Source organism: Thalassophryne amazonica, chromosome 1, assembly GCF_902500255.1.
Source record: "Thalassophryne amazonica chromosome 1, fThaAma1.1, whole genome shotgun sequence".
NCBI classification, from domain to species: domain Eukaryota; kingdom Metazoa; phylum Chordata; class Actinopteri; order Batrachoidiformes; family Batrachoididae; genus Thalassophryne; species Thalassophryne amazonica.
The window spans coordinates 136,970,110-136,977,860 of NC_047103.1; positions in this window are offsets into that span (position 1 = coordinate 136,970,110).

The following is a 7,751-nucleotide window of genomic DNA, read 5'->3' on the forward strand; positions in this document are numbered from 1 at the left end:
AGGTAAAAGACAAGCTGATCATCAGTAGAAAGTTTAAATGTCAATGATCTTCATCCCTTGATATCAGAATTTGGCTGCAAGTGACAGCAGCTGTTTCATAGTGTCAAGTAAACTGAAGATGTCAAGTGTGGAAGGAGCTGTTATGAAAAAGTGATTAACTATGCATACAGGATGCTTGGAATAACGTGTGGTACTTCAGGACTAAAAATACAGTCCTGCAGAAAAAGTTGAGCAGCATTTACCAACATTTGTTTTGTCTTTGTCATTTGTTTTGTCTTTTGTTTTGAAACACTGTGTTCAAAATACCAGACCAGGGACCTCATGTACAAAGTGTGCGTTCACACAAAAACATGGCATACGTCCGTCTCCACAAAAATGTTCAGATGAGACAAAAATGAAATGACGGTGGAAATGTGTGGTGCATCAAACAAAAATCCTGGCTGGTGGATGTACGTTTCTCCAGCTATTGTTCCACTGCCAACATGTAGAGGTGATGCTACGAACAGTTAATAGTGTGAACACATGAAGTCACACAGATAGGTGGCTGCATTGGTAAATAGTTTATTTGTGTAATGTTCCACCAAAAACCAGTGCAAACATATTTGGGCATGTGTGCATTCAAATATGATTTTTGTTATTATTATTAATGTGTTTTCTTTTTCTTGATGGTGACACTAGAGCTGCAGATTCTTAACAGGCCCTGATTGCCTCCCTGTGTTCAGTATTTGTCAATAAACGTGTAAATCTGTGAATGTCACATACTGTGAGCCAGGGCACCTAATTTCTTTTAACTTCACATGTGTGCGTTGCTGTGAGCTCACAGCAGCCTCACACAGACGCTACCACAAGCATTTATTCTGTTTCATGTTTATTCCATTTGCAAGGGTACCAAATAAACTATCTCCACATCATGTCCAGTCATCTGTAGCACACACTCGGTATAAATTAATTTCTGTGTTCTTGTTGACTGATCTCACGGAGTGGGTATTCCCAGCTGCCAGGGCCTAGTTACATAAATTTGCATATTTAAATAGGGTGTGGAAAAGGAGGAGCCTGGTGCCTGTGCGCTCAAATCCACATTGATTACGATGTACAAACAGAATGTGCTTGGATCCATGCATACATACACTTTACATAAGTTATGCTATGATATGCTAAGTTATGCTTCTACCCACACCCTTTCGGTCACATGGGTTTTGATTTTGGTCAGTTTTGGATTATTGTATTTTGTTTTCTGTTTTGCTGTATTGTTGTTTTGTTTTATGTTTGTAAATATTGTATTTCTTTTTTATTCAACCATGTGTGTCGAAATAAATAATTCAATTCAGTTCAATTCAATTCAACATACACTTTAATACATCTGATTTCTTTTGGGCTTCCGCAAGTTCCTGGGTTTTGGCGTATGCCATGTTTCAGTAGCAAATCCACACAAGTCTTTGTATATGAGGCCCCAGGTTGGCCTGGGGATTACAAGCGCCAACCTGTCACACAGCATTAGAAAGGCTAAGAGGCAGTACTCCAGGAGGATAGCCCACCACTTCAGTTAATCAAAATTTTCACAGGTTGGTAACATAATTTGGACAGTCTTAATGAATTTCAGTGTTTCCAGCTGAAGCAATTTAAGTTGGTTTTCTTGTTTGTTTGTTTGTTTTTAGTGAATGATGTTCCTTCCTGTGTTTCTTGGGTGACACTGGACTGAATGAACTCATTACATTTTGTGCAGGATTTCCAACCAATAAATATACGTTGCCCCAACTCAAACATCTGAGCTATACAATGTAATTTAATGCAGTTTGCAGTGGTGGATTGAGTTGGGGTGTAGCCCTCCTCCTCTCCACCCCTAACCCTGAACCGCTGACCAAAGGTGTGATAAAATATGGGGAAGGGCTCACTGATGAACTCTGCTGCTTGCAGAATTAGTTACTGCAATGCACTGAAGTAGCTGTCCTCAGAAGATTCCCAGTCTTTAAGTGTGTATTTAAAAACAATGACTGGAGGGTTAATATTGTTTCCCTTCAAACTTCTTCAAACTTAGGCTATATATTCTTAATTTTGTTTGTTTGTTTGTTTGTTTAAAACAGTTTGGATTATTTGGGGAAAAAAGTGGCCATTCCATGCTAATTGTACATCTGTGGGGGAGGGGGGGGTGATCTTTTCACACCCTGTGTGCCAAACTAAAATTGTGGATGTGTTAAATAAAATGCAGTTTATCATGAGATGCATATGTTCTTATTTATGTCCACTTGATAGCAGCAAACAGACACATGCATGTCACAGTGGGCAGTTGTTTGTCCATATCCATCCAAACACAGTATGTGGTGTCCAGCTGGGATGTCCAGATCCACAGATTTCCACAGCTGCTTCAGTGGGAGAACACACCTCCTGTCAGTTCTCAGCACACACAACAAAGCCACACTCGTGTGGGACTTAGACAAATTTCTCTGCAACTATGAAAGTGATCGTCTGCAATCTGTTATCGTGCCAAGGGTGCGACAGGCCACAGATTTTCTAAGTGCCATGCGAGTGGTGTTAGATGTTCATGCGTGTCACCTGGAATTTGGCCAGCACCTGCTGCGAGAGGGTGCGATGGGTTTGCAAAGTGCACACTTTGTCTTTCAGGCACTTGTGTGCCCAAATAGTTGTAGCAACAGGTGTACGAAGCATTGGAGGGTGGGACGACATTACACAGTTTGCACACGATTCCTGCATCATGCACACTAAGTGTGCACTTCTTCGTCCAAACTTCACACTAAGTTTGAAGGGGGCCTAAGGAAATGCAAAAACTAAAGTGTTGAAATTTCAGGGCCAGGTCAGGTCTAGGCCCATACACCAGTGCCACATCCACCCCAGCACAGATCCCCTCTGGACCCAGGATGGTAACTGCCCAGGTAGACAACAGATCCCTCCCCACCCCTTGAAAGTGAAAACACATTGTCGCAGCCAACAAAAACAGACAACAATATGATATTGTTAAAATAAGCATGGGTTGGCTGGAATTCACTCTCTGACTCAAGGACACCACAGCAGAGCAGATTATTACTGATGTACTGTCTATACATACAGTAAGTCGCTCTGGAGTATAGGTCGCACCCCCAGCCAAAACATGTAAAAAAGTGCGACTTATAGTCCGAAAAATACGGTAGGTTAGTTTTATTTTCATTGCAACTTCTGGTGCTGATCTTGCCTGGACGTTTTATGGCAATAAGTTGATGCCTTGATCAACTTTGGTTATTTATCCAAAGCTCTATGAAACAAATGCAGGACAAGAATGAAATTGTGGAATGCAAAACATTGTTTGAAACGCGAATGTCTGTGTTTTCAGTTTGCCATGTATAATTTGTGTTAAACAGATTCCTCATCATCTTGTTCTGCCTTTTGTGTAATTACAGGTGTGCTTTCCTATTCTATGGTATATTTCGTCCTGTATTTGGAGACATAGTGGGTGTCATGGTTCTTCTAGCAGCTGCTGTTAGTGAATGTTCATATTAACATATTAACACAACACTTCTTGTGAAATTTGCCAGCAGCAGATGATTAAAAGGAAAATGTGGTGCAGTCTCACTGTATCCAACCAGAGGAGAATATTGTGTTTTGTACCATATATTTGGTCTTAGGCATCAACTTCACCACTGTTTGATGGACAGGCTAACATGTAAAGAGAAATAATGTTTGAAATGTTTACCTAGCTCCAGCATAGCCTAGCTTGTTAACTGCAGCATTAGCAACAGACTGTAACGTAAAATATAGCCTATATCAATAGAAAGTTTTAGGACATCCAAAAGATACACAGTATTTAATTTTGTTCTAACTGGCTTGAGAATAAATTAAGGTGGGACCGCAAACCAGAATGTGTCAGAATGCATTAATTCTGAAAACCTGCTTCTGAGCTGCTATGCATCAGCATAATCTTTATCAACATTCACAGTCAGCTGTGTGGGTGTTCACCTTTATGCTTGAGTCACACTGCCATGGATTGAGGAAATGTTTTCATAAAGGATATGACATTTTGCTGGCCGTTCATGTCTACTTTTGGCTTGCACACAAATTTTCTCTTCTCATTCATTAAGTGCATTCCTTCTCAGCTGATGTCCATTGAGTCTGTCAGAAAATTTGGTGCATGCTCAAAACTTTGAGCAGACATTTGATGGAGAGCTTCCCTGGTGGTTGGAAGTTTGTTTACAAATTTTGTGCTGCACTTGTTCAAAGCTTGTCAGTAGACATCAGGTTGACTTTAGTTTCAGCCATGCCTTATCTATTTGCCTTCTGTTTGTGTTCAGAAGCACTGCCTACTCACATTTGGTAGTTGTCCACTCATTCCATCACAGCCCCAAATCCACCAAAGACTGGCAGATACTACAATTTTTGCCAGTGGACAAATTGTTCCAGTCTGTTTCTAGTTAGTTTACTCAGTCTGTCACAATGTAATTACACCTTCACTGTTGTGAATCGCCATTAAGGGCAGTGGTATGCGCTAGTGATGTCATCATCGACAATGATGGACTGCCATAAGCAAGTAACCATGTGCTAGTATAACACAGTCTCACACCCAAGTTGTCACATTTTGAGACTAATAGCTCATTTTGCCCAAATGTCAATCAGTGATGAGTGAGGTACCCCTGTTGCGTTACTATGTGATGTGTGGGGAAACATTAATGCATGTCACACAGTGACACAAAAGTCAACCAGACATGTGTCAACCTGACTCCAGAAAGGGCAACAAGGGTGCAGGTTTCTTTGTAACCACCAACTCCACCAGGTAATTTCATTGATGAACTCATCCCATCTGCTGTTAAATCACCTGGTGGAGTTGGTGGCTACAAAGAAACCTGCACCCTTGTTGCCCTTTCTAGAGTCAGGTTGACACCTTTGCAGATACTTCTGCAGACTGTCAGACAGAAGTGATGTGTCTTCCCACCTGTCACTAAATGGAGCCCGTAAGACATCTCATTGGGATGGAAAGCAGCACTGACCAACTTTAAAAATGTGTTGAGCTGGGAGTAAGAATGTGTTAGTCAGTAGGAAGCCTGCAGTGTAGGCAGTTCTCACTTTGCTAGTTAAGCACAACAAAGTTATGTTTTTAAAACCCAGGAATTGAGTTGGATCTCAAAATGCAGTGTAGCCAAGACACAAGAGGTAAGTGAAAAATAAAAGGTTTTATTCTCCTTAAGATGAAGGTGACAAACAGAGGCTCCAAAATCACAGCACCAAAAAATAATGTGTCTTTAAAGACAAAAACTAAATACGTCCAAGTGTCCAAAAACAAAAAAAAAGGACAGAGTGGAAAAATCTACAACATAAAACTACTGTCCAAAACGAGACAGAGAGGACACTTACAAACAGTTGGAGATGAGGTGATTGGCAAACATGTGACGAAGCTTAAGTGACATTCACAGAAACAAACAGCCGGCAAAGCGAGAGCAAACAGATATACATTTGGGTTGATTGCGATCAGGTGTGAATAATCAGGAAGAACCAAAGCATAGAAAGGAATATAGAAAATAAATCCAGACTCACAGTATTCTCAAAAGGAGAAAAAAAACTGACTACCATAGAAAATAAACCCAGGTCATGAAACAGCACACAGAAAAAACAATAACTGATTGTTAACAAGACAAAGGTCATGCAAACACACACGCTCCTAGAAAACCTACGCGCACTCACTCGCATTAACACACACACTCACAACAGGACCCAAGAGAAGAGAAGTATGTGTATTTACACACAGGAGGACATGAGGAGGAACTGGACCTAAACCACCCAATACACTGTGATAACGCAAACACCAACAAAAGTAACAGTATTTTATCTGTCCAGAGTGAATTATGTAGTCCACAAGAAACCAATTACCTGGTCTTCCTATGTGATGAAATTTGTCTACCTTTCCAAATGTGTAAGCTATCTGCTCTGTTATTTTGTTGGAATTCTAATCCATCACCTGACCAAGTGATAAATTCAATAAATCAGCTTCTCTTAACATGTAGCAGAAAGCTGGGAGTGCTGCACATCAACATCTCAAAAGGTGGCCCTGTCTTTTGATCACGCATAATTCTTCTCTGTCTGTTGCAGGGCAGAAATAAAATCTGACTTTCATTCACCCCGTGGATCCAGGATTTCACTGTTGCACTGCCATCACGCTCAAGAAATCAAAAAATTGTAGTCTCTGCTTAGGAACACTCTGTCACTCAGTTTTGTACATTGTGTGCCTGATCATCTTGACACAGTGCACAAACTGTTCGAAGCATGCAGGAAGTATAACTATATATGCTATGGCTTGAATGCACTTAGAGTGATCTGATCAAAGATGTTATATAGGCATCTCACTGAACAGGAACCATAAAAAAGACCATAAACCATAAAATGAAAAACATGCAAATGTACAGGTAAGGGTATTGTTCCTCTGGCCTGCAAATTGTTCTTTCGACATCATTCCTCCTCATCTTCTTGCAGACGTTTTTGACTCAGTGAGAGCTACTATTTTGTTGCTGATCAACATGAGTCGCATTTCAGGCTGTGTTCCTTTGGCCTTTAAACATGCTGTGGTAAAACCTTTGATTAAAAGAAAAATCTGGATCCCTCTATCTTTTTCAATTTTAGGCCTATATCTCAACTTCCCTTTTTATCCAACGTCTTAGAGAGAGCAGTGTACATCCAGCTGCAGTCATTTTGAGCTCAGCATGACATTTATGAAAAGTTTCAGTCTAAATTAATGCAACACATCTGCAAGATGCAAAATACACAGTATCTCTGCAGTATCGATCAGGATGAGCAGCAGTAAGAAACAGTAGTGGAATGTTAATGATGAGAAGTTGTGTGACCAAGTCCGCAATTACCCAAATCTATATGCTGTAACAGTGTTGTTGCAATGATAAATATGCTTGTCAAAACAGCTGGGAAAGGATGAGTAAAATTTAAATGTTAGTATTACAACCTGCACATCTGGATGTTCTTGTTGTGGTTGGCACCTCTAAATAAGGCAGGTTTGGACCCCAACATGGAGGTAGTCAAAAACCCAAGAGGTGAGGGCAAAAAGAAAGGTATGTAATGATTCAAAAGGTGACAGTGAAACAACAAATCCAGAACATCCCAAAATCCAAAAAGAGTCAAACTCCAAAAAAAAAAAAAAAAAAAATACAGTAGTTCATCAACAATGGCAGAAAACAAAAGCGACTAAAATCCAAAAGACAGACAGCGAGAGGAAGAGCAACAAAAGGTGACTGTCAAAAAGGTGAAAATGAAGTAGACTTACAAACAGGAGAAGCACAAGAGATGACGGAACAGGACGTGTGTGAGAACACAGGCATTCAATCGACTGGCAAAGGACAAAACAAACAAGTGATTTAAAAAGGCCATCTAATGACCTACAGTTGCTGTAAACAAAACAGCCCTACACAGGTGAAAAAAAACAAGACTGAACACAAGACGGTACCCTGGAGGCTAAACAAACAACATGACCTTGACATAGACTAATAAAAGAAATCAAAAGACAAAAGTAAATAACCAAGATACATGGCAACCAAACAGCCAAAAAAACAACACAGTGGAAAGTCACGAACATAAAACGAATACTGGGGAAAACAAGACATACCTGGAGAATATAAACTATGAGCACAAGGTGTGTAGCCCTTGCATGACAGCTGTCAGAATGCCACTCTCGGCTGTCAGACTTATTATCCCTGACATGTGGCATGGCCAAACCAGGAGCAACAAGTGAAAGTCAAACCACTAACACACTGAACAGTCGCAGTAGCATA